The sequence below is a fragment of the Rattus rattus genome, unplaced genomic scaffold, assembly GCF_011064425.1.
Source record: "Rattus rattus isolate New Zealand unplaced genomic scaffold, Rrattus_CSIRO_v1 PGA_scaffold_20, whole genome shotgun sequence".
Classification (NCBI taxonomy): domain Eukaryota; kingdom Metazoa; phylum Chordata; class Mammalia; order Rodentia; family Muridae; genus Rattus; species Rattus rattus.
Genome location: NW_022651142.1, coordinates 100,190 through 119,307, shown reverse-complemented (window position 1 = coordinate 119,307; position 19,118 = coordinate 100,190).

Sequence of the window (19,118 nt, the reverse complement as noted above, 5' to 3'; positions counted from 1 at the left end):
GCAAGAGGAATATACATCCCTGACCCCCTTTGCTAGGTTGATGGGTGAGAACTTCGTGCTGTATATTGTTTCAGCTACCAGAAAAAGGTGATACCAGGTTGATCAATATTCAGTATAATAAACTCTTGGTAAATAATATTGCCACTAGTACTTCAGTATGTGTTGGATCTCCTTTTTTCTTTCTGATAAGCACTAATGTAAGCAGTGGTGCTTTAAATTGTAATGGCTATGATGTAGTCTGTTATTTAGCTGAATGCTGGGATGGCACCAATGAAACCGCAGTGATGGTTAAGATTCCCTCCTTTGTGCCAATCCCAGTGGAGGCAAACCCAGATAGCTTTCCTATTCTTAATTTGCTGAGAGCCAAAAGAGATTTTGGAATTACAGCAGCCATAATTTCAGCCATTGTGCTGTCTGCTGCCGCAGCTACCACAGCTGCAATCGCTATGACCAATCAAATACAGACGGCTGAGACTGTCAATCAGATTGTAGAAAGAACTGCAATGGCACTAGAGATACAAGAAGAATTTAATACCCATTTGGCATCTGGCCTTCTATTACCAATCAAAGGATAGATTTAGTTCAAGAACAAATTGAAGCACTGTATCATATGACACAGCTGTCTTGCGTTTCCTCCCTATGAGGATTATTCATTACTCCTTTGCAAGCCAACTTTTCTCCGCATTCTCAACAGAGCAAAGAAATCTCGAATTATCTGAAAGGAAACTGGTCCATGAAAGCAGTGCAACTATCCAGACAATTGCTGATGCAGATTGCTGTCCTCAACAGCAATAGGCTGGACCCCATCACAATTGAAAACTTTACCTCATGGGTGACCAATGCTTTCTCCTTTTTTAAGGAGTGGGTGGGCATGTTTGCCTGGGGAGCTATTGTCCTCCTGGGATGCAGAGTAGGTCTCTGGCTTATTGGCCGTTTAAAAAGGGAACATGCCAGACAAAAAGCAGTTGTTTACCAGGCTATGACCACCATTAAAAAGGGTGCTTCTCCCAACATATGACTGGCCTCTTTTAAAGATTAAGAGTTCACCCTAGATCATTTTTGTCACAGTCATGTGGGGTCATTGTATCCAGGGACGGGCAACTTTCCTCGAGCTCGGACCAACCTAAGACATGGGGCCCGGTGGCGATAGGGTAACTCTATGATGGGTAAGGCCGAGTTTGGATGAGAACGACTTAAGACAGGAGCAATGGCAAGATTGAAGTGACACCCAGATCTAGACCAGTCATTTTATTAAACAAAAAAGTGGGAGATGTAGAGAGCAGCACAGCTAAACAAAGATGGTTCCGACATTCAGCCTTGTCTGGATGTCGACAACTTACTGCGCATGTGCAGGCTTGTCCCCTTGCTAGGGCGGCCATACAATAATGAGATATAGGGCTCCCTCCAGTGGTGAACAGCGGTACTGCACATGTGCGGTTTTTGCACCAGGTGTCAGTTGACCGTTAATATGCTAATGGGGGGGCGGTACCATGCTAGTGGGGTGATTCATTCTCCACCAATCCCTTGAGGACAAGTAGTGGGGTGATCCATGCCCCACCAATCCCTGAGAGATAATTAGCATACTGTTGTGTATATGAGTCGAGTGAATTTGCTGCTCGGGGTCCCTGTTCCAGAGAGCTGTACCACAGTAAAGGTTTATTTGCAGAAGAATCCTGTTGCCACGCGTCGTTCTTACTGGCGAGACGTTGGGCACGCGACAACCCTAGAAGCATAGACCACATGAAACTCAAGAAAGATGATCAAAATGTGAATGCTTCATGCCTTCTTTAAAAGGGGAACAAGAATACACTTTGGAGGGAATTTGGAGGCAAAGATTAAAACAGAGGCAGAAGGAACACCCATTCAGAGCCTGCCCCACATGTGGCCCATACATATACAGCCACCCAATTAGACAAGATGGATGAAGCAAAGAAGTGCAGGCTGACAGGAACTGGATGTAGATCTCTCCTGAGAGACACAGCCAGAATACAGCAAATACAGAGTTGAATGCCAGCAGCAAACCACTGTTCTGAGAAAGGGACCCCCGTTGAAGGAATCAGAGAAAGAACTGGAAGAGCTTGAAGGGGCTCGAGACCCCATATGTACAACAATGCCAAGCAACCAGAGCTTCCAGGGACTAAGCCACTATCCAAAGACTATACATGGACTGACCCTGGACTCTGACCTCATAGGTAGCATTGAATAGCCTAGTAAGAGCACCAGTGGAAGGGGAAGCCCTGGGTCCTGCTAAGACTGAACCCCCAGTGAACTAGACTGTCGGGGGGAGGGCAGCAATGGGGAGAGGATGGGGAGAGGAACACCCCCCCAAAAAAAAAACGAAAAAAAAAGAAATATATTTAAATGAAAATTCTATACTTACAATTAAAAAGAAAATCTGCTAGATTTTTACAAAAAACTAATGAACAATAAATAATAATAATAATAATAATAACAATAATGAACAATAAATAAATATATCTACCAAAAAAATAATAAAAATATGGGCAATTGCATCCTAAACAAGAGTATGCAATTGTATCTAAAACAAATGTACTTTTTGGATGCAGGAGAAAGAAACCAGTTTTCCTATACAAACTGATACCCTGTTTATTATTCGTGTGGGACTATTAATGCTTAGCGTTATTTTTTTTTTTTTGGAGCTGGTTTCGAACCCTGGGCCTTGCTTGCTAGGCAAGCGCTCTATCACTGAGCTAAATTCCCAACCCCTATGCTTAGCGTTATTAATGAGGAGTATATATGGGTCTTTTTTATTTTGTTGTTGCCACATACTTTTTCCCTCTTCTGATGAGTTATTACAGGGTTATTTACCATTTCTGTCCTCTTGAGAATATCCCTTATTTTCAGAATGCGGTTTCCCATTTTTAGACTAAGTTTGCTGAAGAGACATGGCTTCGTGGTGATTATGCTATGTAAAGATTCTCCTCTTGTGTTGATGTGAATGATACATTTGCTCAGTAATAAATTCTAGGCTAGTATCTGTATTCTTTGAAAATGTGTTGAAAGGTGATCAAAGCCCATTTATATTTTAGAATACCCATTGAAAATTCAGGTGTTTGTCTCATGTAATCAACTTTACGTGTGACTTGGTCTTTTTCCTTCACAGTTTTTGTATTTTTATTTCTCTGTTCAGTTAGGCTTTGATGATGATTATGATGATTATGATGATGATGATGATGATGATGATGATTATTATTATTTTATTTTTATTATTATGTATTATTATAATTATTATATTTATTATTAATTTATTATCACATTTATTATATTTTATTATTATTATTATTATTATTATTATGTGTCTACTTGATATTTTCTATGATTCTAGTACGTTAACAGTTATATCTTTCTGGTTTGGGGAATATTGTTCCCAGAAAATCACATACAAATAGTTATTGTAGCTGATTTTATTCTCATGCTTCTCATAGTGTCCTGAACTTATGAATCAGGGACCCTACCTCGGTTGGTCTCATTGGTAAATAGAAATATTGATAGCCAGTGTCTAGGCAGAGCAGACAGAGCAGGGGTTTCCGGATGCTTGGACAAAGTTCCAGAGAGGAAGAAGGCATGAAGATTCTGCAGGACAAAAGCAGAGGAGAATCGTTCAGGACAGAGAAGCAGCTGACATAGAAGAGCATGAGAATCAGCAGACCCAGGAGAGCTGCCCAATGGTGTCCAGGGCAAGAAAGATGGGATATAGATTTTAGCAAATAATAACGTGGGAAAATCAGAGGGGATAGTGTAGCCACTCGGAGGTTAGGAAGTGGCCTTACCATTGAGCCGTTAAAGGCATAGAAAAATATAAAGGCTACATGTGTGTAGCCTCCATCCATAAGCCCCCTATCCCTATCCTCTTCTGCTGCCCTGTCTTCTTCAAAGTTGTTTCCCCCTCTGCCTAAACCTCCCCTTGCTATCCTCCCAAGCATGACATTCTATTTACTGGAAGGTCCAGCCTTGCAACGACCAAGGCTTCTCCCATTGGTACAGAACATGGTCATGCTTTGCTACATATGCAGCTGGAGCCACCAGTCTGTCCATGTACAGTCTTCAGGAAGTGCTTTAGTCCCGCGGAGCTCTGGTTTGTGACCACTGTTGTCCTTACTGGGTTGCAAGGCACTTCAGCTCTTTTAATACTTTCTCCATCTTCTCCAAAGGGGACCCTGTTCTCAGTTCAATGGTTGGCTGCAAGAATCAGCCTCGGTATTTGTCATGATCTGGACGAGCCTCTCAGGAGACAGCTATATCAGGCTCCTGTAAGCAGGCACTTGTTGGCATCAGCAATATTGTTTAGGTTGGGGGCTGTATGAATGTGGGCTGGATCCCCAGGTGGTACAGGCTCAGAATGGCTATTCCTTCAGTCTCTGCTCTAAGCTTAATCTCCATATCATGTCCTATGAATATTTTTGTTTCCCCTTTTAAGACAGATCATCCTCCCTTGGTTCATCCTTCTTCTTGAACTTAAAGTGGTATGTGAATTGTATGTTGGGTAATTCAAGGTTTTGGAGTAGTGTGTGTGTGTGTTAGTGTGTGTGTGTTTTTTTGTGTGTGTGTGTGTGTGTTATTTTTGTTTTTGTGTTGCCTCATTCAGGATGGTATTTTATAGTTTCATTCATTTGCTTATGAATTTCATGATGTCATTGTATTTGATTACTGAGTTGCACTTCATTATGTAGATGAACCACATTTTCTGTATCCATTCCTGTGGTCAAATCATGTGGGTTCGTCCTAGCTTCTGGCTATCATGAATACAGCTGCTATAAACATAGTACATATGTCCTAGTTATATGTTGGGGCATCATTTGGGAATATGCCCAGGAGTGGGATAGCTAAGTCCTCAGCATATACTATGTGCAATTTTCTGAGGAAAGCCCAGAGTAATTTCCAGAATATTGTACCTCATTTCAATGCCACCAATAATGGAGGAGTCTTCCCCTTTCTCCACATTGTGACCAGCATCTGTTTTTAAATGAACTTTTGATCTTAGCCATTCTGCCTGGTGTATCTTTTGATTTGCATTACCCTGATGAATAATGACGTTGAACATTTCTTTATGTATTTCTCAGCCATTCAAAATTCTTCTGCTGAAAATTATTGGTTTAGATCTGTACCCCATTTTTAATAGGGTTATTTGACTTTCTGGAGTATAACTTCTTGAGTTCTTTGTACATATTGAATATTAGTTCTCTTTCAGAAATAGGATGGCAAAGATCTTTTTTCAAGATATTAGTTTCCATTTTATCATAATGACAGTGTTCCTTGCCTTACAGACACTTTGCATTTTTACAAGGTCCAATCTGTCAACTCTTCATCGCAAAGCATAAGCCACTGGTTTGGTGTTGTGTTCAAGAAATTTTCCATAGTTATCATGTGTTCAAGCTTTCCCCCACTTTTTCTTCTATTGGTCTGTGTATATCTCTTTTTTTTTTTCGATATCCTTAAACCACTTGGACTTCAGCTTTGTACAGCGTGATAAGAATGGATGGATTTACATTAATTTACATGCTGACATCTAGATTAACCAACACAGGTGTTCTACTTGCCTGTCTCTGTACCCATACCATATAATTTTTATCACTATTGCTAGGTATTCAACTTGAGGTTAGGGATGTTGATTTCCACAGAATTTCTTTTATTTTGAGAATAGTTTCCACCTCCTTGTTTTTTTCTTATTCTAAATGAACTTTCATATTTCTCTTTCTAACTGCATGAAGAATTTTGTTGAAATTTTCTTGGGGATTGCATTGAATCTGTAGATTGCTTTTGGCAAAGGGCCATTTTTGCTATATCAATACTGCCAATCCATGAACATGAAAAGTCTTTCCATCTTCTGAGATTTTCTTATTTTAGAGAAATTAAGTTCTTTTCCTATGGCACTTTAACTTGTCTGCTTTGAGTTACACGGAGGTATTTTTTGTTATTTGTGATATTGTGAAGAGTGTCATTTCCCTAATTTCTTTCTTGGTCTGTTTATTCATGAAAGGTTACTGATAAGTTTGAGTTAATTCTATATCCAGGACTTTGCTGAAGTTGTTTTTCACGTGCAGTAGTTCTCTGGTCGAATATCTTGAGTCACTTAAATATACTATCATATCACCTGCAGATAGTGATATATTGACCTCTTCCTTTCAAATTTGTATCCCTTTGTCCTCCTTTTGTTTTCTAATTGGTCAGGCTAGCACATTGAGTACTATATTGAATAAGTAGGGAGACAATGAATAGCCTTGTCTAGTCCCTGATTTTAGAGGGAGAGCTTCAAGTTTCTCTTCATTTAGTTTGATTTTTGGCTACTGGTTTGCTGTGCATTACCTTACTGTTGTTGAGTATGGGCCTTGAATTCCTATCATTGCAAGAGTTTGACTATGAAGAGGTGTTTTATTTTGTCAAATTCTTTCGCAACATCTAATGAGATGAAAATGTAATTTTTTCTTTCAGTTTGATTATTTAGTGGATTATGTTGATGGAATTCCATATTGAACTATCCTTGCATTCCTGTTATGAAGTCTCTTTGATCGTCATGGATGATCATGTTGATGTGTTCATGGATTTGGTTTCCAATGATTTGATTGACTATATTTTGTCAATATTCATAAGGGAAATTGGTTTGAAGTTCACTCTCTTTATTGAGTCTCTGTGTGCTTTAGGTATAAGCATAACTGTGGCTTCATCGATGGAATTGGGTAGTGTTCCTCTGTTTGTATTTTGTGGTATATTTTGGACAATAGTGGTATTTATTTCTAGGAAGTGCTGATAGAATTTTCCACTAAAATCATCTGGTCCTGGGATCTTTTCCCAATTGGGAGCCTTTTAAAAATTGTTTCTAATTTTTTGGTGATTCATGGTACAATTTACATATTTTTTCTGACCCTGACTTAACTTGGTAACTGCTCCCTGTATAGAAAATTGATCATTTGATCCAGATTTTCTACTTTACTTGAATATAAATTTCAGTAATATGGTATGATGATGTTTTGAATTTCTGCAGATTCTGTTGTTTTGTTTCCCTCTCATTTCTGATTTTGTTATTTGGATACTTTCTCTGTGCCCTTTTGTTATTCTAGCTCAGGTTTATCTATCATGTTGATTTACCCTTGGATCCAGCTCCTGGTTTTATTGATTCTTTGCAGAGTTCTTTTTGTTTCTCCTTAGTTGATTTCAGACCTGAGTTTGATTATTTTCTGCCTTCTGCTCCTCTATGGTGTATCTGTTTCTTTTTGTTTTTGAGCTTTTATATTTGTTGTCAAGCTGCTAATGCATGCTCTCTCCAGTTTCACTTTGGATACTCTCAGAGCTTTGAGTTTTCCTCTTAGCTATACTATCATTGTGTCCCATAAGTTTGTTTGTTGTGCCTTACATTTCCTAAAATTTTAAAACATTTTTTTTCTTTAGTTCTTCCTCTACCAAGTTATCACTGAGTAAAATATTGCTCAATGTCCATGTGTCTTTGGGCTTTCTGACATTTTTGTTGTTATTGAAGTCCAGCCTTTTGTCATGGTAGAAAATGTGAGAAAATGCATGGGATTATTTCACTCTTTTGTATCTGTTGATGCCTCTTTTATGACCAACTGTATGATCCGTTTTGGAGAATGTGCCATGAGTTTCTGAGAATAAGGTATATTCTTTTGTTCTAGGATGAAATATTCTATAGATATTTTTTTAAATCCATTTGGTTCAAAATCTGTTAATTTCTCTGTGTCTCCGGTTTCCCATTCCATGATCTGGCCATTGCTGAGTGTGGGTTGTTGAAGTCTCCCACTACTATTTCGTTAGCCTGAGCTTTAGTACAGCTTCCTTTATAAATTTAGGTGCCCTTGGATGTAGCGTATAGATATTCAGGGTAGAGAATTGACCTCGGTGGAATTTTTTTCTTTGATGAAAATGAAGTGTCTTTATTTATTTTTTTTTTTTGATAACTTTTGGTTGAATTAGACACTGGAATGTATCCTCCGGAATGTTTCTACAGAACATTTTCTTGGAAAATTGTTTTCCAGCCTTTTATTCTGAGATACTATGTGTCTACAACACTGAGTTGTGTTTCCTTTATGCAACAAAAATTCTACTTCTTCTTTATGTATGAAGTCTGTTAGTCTATGTCTTTTTTATTGGAGAATTGAGCATTGATGCTAAGAGATATTAAGGAATAGTTATTGTGGTTTTCTGTTGTTATTTTTTAGTAGAGGTTGAATTATGTTTGTGTGACTCTCTTCTTTTGGGTTTGTTGAAAGGGGATTACTTTCTTGCTTTTTATAGGGTGTAATTTCCCTCCTTGTGTTGGAGTTTCCCATCTATTATCTTTTGTAGGGCAGGATTTGTGAAAATATACTGTGTAAATTTAGTTTATCATAAAATATGTTGGTTTCTCCTACTGCGTAGATTGAAAGTTTTGCAGAGGATAGTAGCCTGGGCTGGCATTTATGTTTTCTTAGTGTTTTATAAAATCCACTCTGGATCTGACTTTCATAGTCTCTTGTGAGAAGTCTGGTGTAATACTTATAGGTCTGCCTATATATGTTACCTGAGATTTTCGCTTACTGCCTTTAATATTCTTTCTTTGTTTTGTGCATTTGGTGTTTTGACTATTAAGTGAAGGGAGAAATTTTTTTTGGTCCAATCTATTTGGAGAAATGAATGATTCTTTTATTATTATAGGCATTTATTCCTTTAGGTTAGGGACGTTTTCTCCTATAATTTTTGAAGATATTTACTGGTCCTTTTATTTGGGAATCTTCGCTGTCTTCTATACCCATTATCCTTTGGTTTGATCATCTCATTGTGTCCTGGATTTCCTGGTTGTTTTCCACTAGGAGCTTTTTGAGCTCTACATTTTATTTGATGGTTGTGTAAATGTTTTTCTACAGTATCTTCTGCCCCTGAGATTTTTATCTTTTATCTCTTGTATTCTCTTTCTGATGCTTCTGTCTATGACTTCTGATTTCTTCCCTAGGTTTTCCACCTCCAGGGTTGTCTCTGTTTGTGCTTTCTTTATTGCTTCTATTTCCACTTATTGATCCTAGTTTTTTTTTTTAATTCCTTCATCTGCTTGACTGTGTTTTCTTGCAATTCTTGAAGGAATTTTGTGTTTCCCCTTTAAGGGATTCTACTTATTTACTGTGTTGTCCTGTATTTCTTGAAGAGTTTTATTTTCTCCCTACTTAATGTCCTCTATAATCATCATGAAAAATGACTTTGAATCCACATCTTGCTTTTTCAGTTTGTTGGGATATCCAATATTTGCTTTCTTGGGATAAGGGAGCTCTGATGATGCCAAGTAGTCTTGGTTTCTGTTGCTTAGGTTCCTGTGCTTTACTCTTGTCATCAGGTTTTCTCTGGTGTTTCATGGTCTTGTGGTCTCTGACAGTGTCTTGATCATCATGTAAAACTCTTTGTCACTGTTCCTATAGAACTTTTTCTCCCACCAAGATATGGGTACAGAGATATGTAGGACCAGATCAGCAATGGGTGCAGGCAGAAACAGGAAGAGTCCTGTCCCAGACTGCTCTTGATTTCTGTGTCCTGAGGCCTCCAGCCTGGTTGCTTGGAGCAAAAGGGAGGTCTCACCTCTGTTCTCAGTTGTGTTACTTTTCCTGGCCACTGGCTTTCATTTCTGGACACAGGTAGATACTGGAAGGATCCCCTCCCTTACTCTTCCTAGGTTCCTGTATCCATAGGGCTCTAAGCAGCTTCCTCACAGCACAGGAATGTGAGCAGAGCTAATGGTTTCCCCTAAGTTCTCAGAATTGTCCATGATTCTGGGAGTCCAGCTTTCTCCCTCACGGAATTTGTGTACAGTGAGCTATTGGACTATGTCATCTCTGGGCACAGCCAGAAACAGGAAGCTTGTATCTTCTTGAGAGTATCATCCTAATAGATTGAAATATCAGGATAGGCATTTCCTGTATATGAAATATATATTGAGGGTGTTGACTTGGGGAGGTGGATACAAATAGATATAAAATACACTTGAATAAGCATAGTGTATTAAGATACATCCTGACTGGAATCTGTGGAGAAAAATGACAGAGTCTGTATTATATAAAATAGATTACGAAATTGAGTGGAGAAATTCTTCTAATAAACATAATATAATTTTAAATTGAATCTTCTTCATCATTTATTGATATAACACACCTTCGCTTGGCATCTAGTATTTCATTAATCATGATACATTAAGGATGCAAATAAGAAAAAAAACCTCATCTTCCATAAACAGGCATTCTAGATTTTTTTTTGCATCTTAACCAGAACCATGGAAAATTCTGTGAACTTAGGGGAAACCATTTCCTCTGCTCCTTTAATGTAAAGGGAGAGAAGAACTTAGAGTGTTGTCAAGCATGTGCTCACAGGTACTTACTTACAAATTGGGTCCATGGTCTTTATGTTCAGTGAGGTGGGTGTTTGGTTGGGGGTAATCTGAGCTTGAATTTTTGATTTATTTCTGTGTTTTATAACATATTTTTCTTATCATTTATCTTTTATAAAGATTTATAGTTTATTCAGTGAGTTTATTTAATTTATAATTTATTTCAGCATTTCTGCTGAGTTTAGATCTCTCCAAAGTAAATGAACTAAAGAAACCAATTTTGATATTTTACTAATATAACAGATTACCGCAGATGATGTGGCTATTTGATTATAGGAGAGCACTAACTATGCTTCCTTTTGTATAGAATAGGAAGATGAAACCAAAACACATATTAAATAATTCAAATAAGGTATTAGATATAATGGTGAATTTTGTAATTTGATGGATTCACTATCATTATAATTAGACTTGATATGATATAGAGAATTACAAAGAGCTAATGTGTGACCATTTCAATAGGAACACCTAATATACAGTGACTAATTTCAGTTTCATTGACATTTTGGTTGGGTTACAAGCCCTTAACAGCTGAGGTATTTTTTTAGCCTCTAATGTGGAGTTGTCATACACACTACATATATTTACTCTATAGTGTGCATGAGAGATCAGAAAGCACATGGCTAAAATTTTATATCTAGGTAATATGAGCATAGAAAAACTACTGTACTAAAATAATTTTAATTAATTTGCTAATTAATTTTTTACGTAAGTAAGAGTAAATACTAGGATGAGAGAGGCTTCTTTGTATCTTACTATGAAAATAAGTGATAGATAAAAAAGAATACAGGTAGCAATTATTTAAACATTGTTTGACTTTTACTTCACTAGAGATTACTTTCCGCTTCGCCATAAATAGTACAATCAAATCACCAGACAAAAATATACAGTATAAATGTAAATATGTGAATATGGGGTAAGTGGTTGTGTCCTCAATGAAATAATAACAGGGAAATCACTATCATCCAAACAGCCAAAACAAAAGGGTCTCCATGATGTGCATCATAAATATAAATTAAACGGAAATCAGTTTGCCATAACAGTGAGCATAAATGATGTAGAGACATAGCCGCCCACATAAGGAAGCTATATAATATTATGAGTAGAGGGTGTGCTTGTTGGCTAAGCAGGGTTGTTTAAAACACATATACATATGTAATGAGTAGTGCATAAAATAGAAGAATGGGTAGCATTATAGCACTGTGGCTATAATATACAAAATTAATTCCCACATAATCACTTTCCACTAAAATAATACAGTTACTAATTCTGAAGTCATAGAAATGCTCTCAGATAGTATTAGGAAATATTAAATTTGGGGATAGCATAAAAGTTCCCTGGCTAAGGGTGGTTGTTTGCCAAGCTGAGCTTGAACCGCTGAGATCAATCCCTGTGACCCACATGGCAGAAGGTAATAAGTCACTCATGAAAATTGTCCTCTCAACTAACGAGAATACTGTAGCATTTGAGCACACAACTAATGAAAAAACAAATGTAAGGGGAGAAGAAAAGTAAATGAATAAATACTATCACTGTGGGGATAGGAGAAGGGAGATGTGGGAGCAGTCGCAGAGAGCATGGCAAATCTCGTTATTTCAGCTTCATCAATTCATGCGACCTCTTGCAAAAATACATTCACAATATACATTTTTTATGCTTGTTATTCTCTATAAATTGTTTATTTTAAATCATTCCAGAAAACTAAAAAATGAAAAGTTAAGGATATCATGTTATTCTAGAAGTTATGATCTCTGCAAATTTCATAAATAACAAAAACTAGAATCTATACTGTTAGATATTGAAAACTAATAACTCTATAGAACAGCTCATACACCAGAAACAGTGATGAGCAATACCCAGCCTCCTTGCAGATGGAAGAGCCCTGGATCTACAGAAGACTAAAAGGAGTAAAATTCAAAATAAGAATAGAAAAGTATGCAGGCATAACAATGAAGGAATTGTAGAATGAGAACAACATAATTCTCAACCAAACAAATGTCAGGCATGATAAATAAAAAGAAATCTGTACACAGGTGATCAAACTGAACCCGGGAAATAGCAGAAACACCGTTCCTAGAATCATCCAGAAAAGAGACAAAAATTTCCCACGAAGGAGGGATAGCAATTGACATAAATGCTAGAATAGTCTTCAGAAACATCCTCCAAAAAGGAAAGAATGTAGGTGTCTAATGAAAACTCCATGAATTATGGAAACTATCTTTCAAGAATGTATTTAAGGAACATGAATGTCTTCACATTGGAGAAGGAAGTCCACACTATGTAATCCACACTCAGTCTTAGCCACAGCTCAGCAACAGCTCCTTATGTCACCTGAAAGAGGAAAGATAAATTGTGTGAAAGAACCAGTGAAGATCTAACCCAAAGGTTCTAAGTCTGTATCCCCTAATATTCCAAGGAGGTATCTGTAAATCCCAGGAACACTATAATGCTATAAAAAAGCCATTTAAAATGAGAATATACAACATATAAGGCCAGATATATTGAATGTTCCTATGCTTGCTCTGGTTTAGAAAGTCCGTGATAAAGGGTAGAGTTTGGGAAACTTACATTTGAACACAAAACGAATTCTAAAAATTAATCACAATTTGGTTATTTGAAAATCATTCAGTAGAGATTTACCTGAAATTTGAATGAAAAAATTCAGTTGTGAAGATCAAAGCCATAACCTACTGTGTGTCAGGCAGGCCCTGATCCATATTTCAAGCTCTTAGGATTTTGAGAAAAGTTCTCTCGTTTTCATGTTAGCCTTGTACTAACTGCTCTGAAGCTCTCACATGTGAAGCTCTGGCCTCCTACTCGTCAGCCCCTTCTCAGGTTTTATGGTATAATTAAAGGCATGAGTCATTACTAGTAAATGAAAGCAAAGCAAAGCAAATAAACAAAACAAAACCACCTTTGAAACTATATGATTTTTGTAGTGTGCCTTCATGTATGAATATGTGTGCATCTCTATCTTTATTTGCATATTTGTCTGCACATGTATATGACACACTTCACAGGTGGATAACTAGAGTCCAACTTTCCAGCATCGAGTCATGGACCCAATGATGCCATCAAACTTGCAGAGCAGTTACTCTTATCTTAAATCCACTTTAAATTCCATTCCAACATTTATTTATTTTTATTTTGGTTCTTTTTTCTTGGAGCTGGGGACTGAACCCAGGGCCTTGTGCTTCCTAGGCAAGCGCTCTAACAACTGAGCTAAATCCCCAACCCCCCAACATTTCTTTTAAAAGCAAATGAATTTACCACTAAAGAAATGATGTGAAGTTAAAATGTATCACTATATTTTTCCAGGATGTCTACATAGTTTATATTAAAATAAGATAATAATTTGAGACACTAATTTCACTTTTTTTCATGCCCCTACATGAAAAATCTAGCAATGGTGTCTATAAATCAGACCTACACATGAGAAAGGATGATGATGCATCTTTGTTCAGAGGAGATACTCAAGCTTAGTTTGCCTTTCACAGTAAGGTAAGTTCTTGTCCGAACTTTATATTTATAACAGACTTAATTTCTAATCTACATACAGACACAATAATTTTACGATACGCTATTTTATTCCTCAGGAAAATGTAGAATATTCAGGGTTATGTATCAGAAGGTAAGTTATTTTATTTCCTTGGAGTTAAAGAATAATACATTCTTTTTCTGATTCCACATAATCAGAAATTAAAACATGGCATAAAATGTTGAGAAATAAATAAAAATAATTTTTTGAATATAAAAATAGTGGTGATCATGGCAGGACATAGCCGAGCTAAGTTGCATGGTTAGAAATAGTTATGTCCTGTTTTTCATTATGTATATTTTTAAGTTTGTAGTTTTTTTAATTACCAAATTGTCACATCCCCTGCCCTTCTGTTTCTCTGCTATAAAGGTTATATTTCAAAATGCTGAAATGTTCAAGATGACTTCAGTAAAGATGTGGCCTATAATAAACTTTGATTTGCAGAATAGAACAGAATGTTTGATAGTGAGAAACTCAAGGAGAGGGGATGGGGATTCTTTTGTATTTGGAAATGCAACATTGTGAATTGCTACAGAACTGGACTATTGTGAACCCTCTGTCCAGGTGCAATGCAGTAGGGGACACTGAGGCAACACAATAACAGTGCAGTTCATGTCTGTATCAGTTACATGGAACATAAATTCTTTGTACGAATGATCAAAATAATAAAAGGCTCATTGGGTTCCTTAAGCCAGTTCATGTTTTAAGGGGTAGATTTGGAAGTTTCTGATGTTATAGTTGACATAGAAGACTTTCTGAGACCTAGACTGAAACATACCTTATAAATCTAAAATCTTGTCCTGTGTCTAATGACAGAATAAAGAAAGTCCTGAAATATAGTTACAGAGCTGGCCATTTGTATAAAAATAAATTCCACACTCGGATGTGCATTGGAAGAGCTGAGGTGACATGCTAGATGAGGAATGGTTTACTGTAACAGAAGGTGATTGCTTGTCAACCAAAGTCACAGTGACACTCTTTGGAAATCGCTCACTGCACATCACACGTCAGAGGAGGTGCCATGTCTAAACATCATAGGGCAACTGCCTTCCTGAAATGAAGAAAAATAAGTGAGAGAAGTTCCCATTGCACAGGACATGCTCTGGCAAGAGACAGAAGAACAGTATGTCACAGATCAAAAAAAATTCCTCCAATTATCAGTTTCCCTCGTCTATGTCACAGATGAGAATATGTCCTCAATTATCAGTGTACATAGCCTATGTCACAGATGAGAAAATATCCTCAAATTATCAGTGTACCTAGTCAATGTCACAGATGAGAAATTATCCTCAATTATCAGTGTACCTAGTCTATGTCACAGATGAGAAAATGTCCTCAATTATCAGTGTACATAGTCTATGTCACAGATGAGAAAATGTCCTCAATTATCAGTGCACCTGGTCTAATGAAGCCCACGTTTGAAGAGTCATAGAAACACAGTACTATGTCTGAATGTGCAATGGAAAACATGCAAACGACCCTCATCGTAGCCTAGGCCTGCATCTCAATGAATCTCCTTTGTTGGGAAATGAAGCCGTCTCAACACCCATTCCGTAAATGTTTTCTTTGTAAGAAGAGAGTAAGGATGCAAATCATCATTGTTCAGTTTGGGGAAAGATTCTAGATGATCAACAACTTTTTGATTTTAAAATTTCTAGAAGTACATTAAGACTATTGTGGGTGTGATCTATTTCTCCATCTTCAATATATACTTGAGATGATTTCTTCCCAAACTTTGGTAGGTTGATTCATTAAAGTGTCTCCTTCAATACCCCATCTCCATTCCATTGTTCTGCCAATGTAATTTCAAAAACCAGCTGACAACTGACAAAGTCAATTCTCTCCAATTTTTTTTTGAGTTTCCATCACTTTCCATTATCCTCTCCCTGCATCCCTTTGGCTCAGTGCTGAAATTAGACCCTCTTTATTACTGTCAAGCTCTGTCATAATCTCTCTTAATAGACTACTAATTTTTTTTTAAATTAAATTAGGACATGTCAAAGCCTTTTGTTTTAACACACTTGAGGTCATATTTGTCAGAAAGAAAACACCCCACAACCTGATCCCACTGAAATTCACTAACCCTCAAGTGCATGATGAATGATATGCATAATTCTGTTAGAAAATTTTAATAATAAATCACAATCTCTAAAAAAAATCAGTCTATATTCATTCTAAGTGTAAAGTGCAAAGGGAAAACCTCAGTTAGATTAGAATGTGAAGATCCTCTGTGAGGAACAAGAAACAACAGATAAATGCAAGATGAGTAAGCATAGGAGAGTCATTCACCAAGTGTCACTATTTTGATAACTAAAATGAATATTAGAAATAAATGGATAACCCACAGAATGGATGCATTTCTTCTGAGCATAATATATTAGAGTATCTATCTATGAAGAATTAAGACAGGCTTTCTTACACTGAAATGAGTGAAAAAAAATTATTGCCGTTATCGTCAAGTGAGGATCTCAAGTCTCACATGGCCTACCAACCAACAACTCAAAGATCATGTTCCCAGTGATATTTACACACCCATGGGGCAAGAAAATTGAACTAAACTAAATAGCTATCTTGCACATAATGACAGCTAACTACAAGACGGCCTTTGTAACAGTAGATTGACCATGCAAACCACAACACACTTAGAATATATAATATAAAAAGAAATGCAATAATATATAAACTATGTGCCTATAAGAAATTAGACTTCAGAAAATTCTGAAGGTTAGGAATACTGTGAGAATCTATGTATTAAAATGCAGTTATGTATGCTGGGTCTAGGAGTTGATATGCAGGGTAGGGATGCTCAAAGAGTATAGACTATAAAAGAACCTGGACATGGCCTAGGACAGTTTTTCAATTTGTTCTTTGTTGTAAAGTGAAGCCCTTTAAAAGTTTATTTCATAAACACTTTCTATGTGAGAAGAGAGTAAGAATGCATGTCAAGGCTTGGGTTATGGGAAAATGCTGTATGATCTCCAATATCTAGGTTTATAAATTCAATTCATAAATTGATGTGGGAGGTGAATAAATTAAGATTCTTCACTATGTTTTATTATCTCAAAGAGTGAACCTTAATTTTTCTCTCCTAATAACTTGATTAAAAATGTAAAATATAATCATTAAAGGATTTTAGTATTTTCTAATTTTATATTTTTAGGAGGAATCACTTTTTTAAAAAAATAGATCATTCTTGTACACCCTGACCTCCACTGCTTCCAGCTCTCCCTAGTGTCCTCTTCATTCTTCCATCAGCAAGGGGCAGGCCTCCTAAGGATAGCAAACAAATACAACAAAACCAGGTAAAATGAGACTCAGAAGAGGCCCTTATGTGTATGCAGGAAAAGGCAACACAATAGGAGGAAACGAGTTTCAGGAGCAGGAAAAGAGTTGTAGACACATTTGCTCTCACTGTTAGGAGTCCTAAGAAACATCAGATTAAGAGACACAAAATATATGCAGAGTGCATATGCCACCAGTCACAACGCCTATATGAGTCCTAATAGAATGTATTCACCCTCTCTTCTGCAGGATTCCCCAAGTTGCCCTGTGAGGGATTTGATGGAAATTTTCAACTTAGATTCCCTCTTCCCATCATGACACTCAGGGTGACTATGCATTCATACCTTTCTGCTGCTTGAGAAAGCCTCTATGATGTTGACTTGACATGGAACATATGTATGTATATAACAGAATATCATTGAGAAACATTTCGTTGATTTTATCGATTGATTAAATGATTGATTTTGCTAGTTGTGCTTGGTTCTACTCTAGGTTTCTGGGCTATCCAGGATCCAGTTCCTGGCCATCAGAGCCAGGCTGGGTGTGGACCTCCTTTCTTAGTGTGAGCCTGAAGGTAAATGAAATATTAGTTAAATTAAATATTAGTTGATTAGTTAAAAAAAGTTAAATTAATTATTAGTCTAACATGATTGGCACCACATTGCCTTGGCACATTTTTCAGGGAGGACAAATTGTGGTTCCAAGAATTTGTGACTGTGTTGGTGCTTTCATGGCAGTTTTGGTTCCCTGCAGAGCACCTCCCTGCACCCAAGAGGCTAGAATTTAGGAAAGTAGGAGGAAGGAAAACGTACATGACCTGACGTTTTGTCATTTTATGAAGTTTGTAGATGCTGTCCTTAGAAATGAGTTCATGCTGTCACTTTGTGAGGGCATCCCTCGGTCCTCTCATGATCGTGGGTTGTTTGCAGATCCCTGTAGCCACGTTTAGCCACGGTAAGCCTTGTATGGCTATAAGGGATGGCAAGTTCAGTGCTTGCACTCTATAAAACTTGAAGTCTTCACTAGATTCAACTTCGATGAAGTTTCGTCTGAATGATATTTCCACAGCACAGCTGTATATGCATCCAATTCCAATTCTCTTAATCCTAACTCTCACTTCATCACTCCCCATCAACCCGACCCCCACCTGTTTATAAATCCACACTACCTTATTTCGCCCCAAATCTGTCCTTTACCCCTGCCCAAAGAGAAAAATGATTCCTATAGCCCTGTTCTTTACCTAACCTTTCAAGGTCTATGAATTGTAATTTAGTATTTACTCATCAGTTAATATGCATGTGTGGTGGAATACGTACAATCTTGTCCTTCTAGGTCTAGATTACCTGACTCAAGTCTTTTTTTATGGTTACATACATTTTTCTGCAAATTTCATAATGCCATTGTTTATATCAGCTGAGTAATACACCACGACACAAATCTGCCACACTTTATTAATTTTTGGTTGAGGAATATTCACATTGTTTCATGTTTATGGTTATTATGAGTAAAGCCATGATGTATATAGTTTAACAGGTGTCCATGAGGTAGAATGGAAACTCCTATGGGGATATGCCAATGAGTAGTATGATTGGGCCTTTAAGAAGATTGATTTCCAACTTTCTGAGAAACTGCTATATTATTTTCCAATATAGCTGTAGAAGTTTGCACTCCAACCTGCAAAAAGTTTCCCCTGAACCACATGAACTATCACTTTTATTATTACTCTTAGTCATTACGACAGTTATAAAATAGGATTTCATGGTAGTTTTAATTTCATTTCTTTGTTGGCTAAGGAGGTTGAATGTTTCTTTTTGTATTTCTCAGCAACTCAGGATTACATTGTTTAAAGTCTCTTCCCATGTGCATTCCATTTTGTAATTGGAATACTTTGTGTACATCTAGCTTCTCAAGTATGTATATATT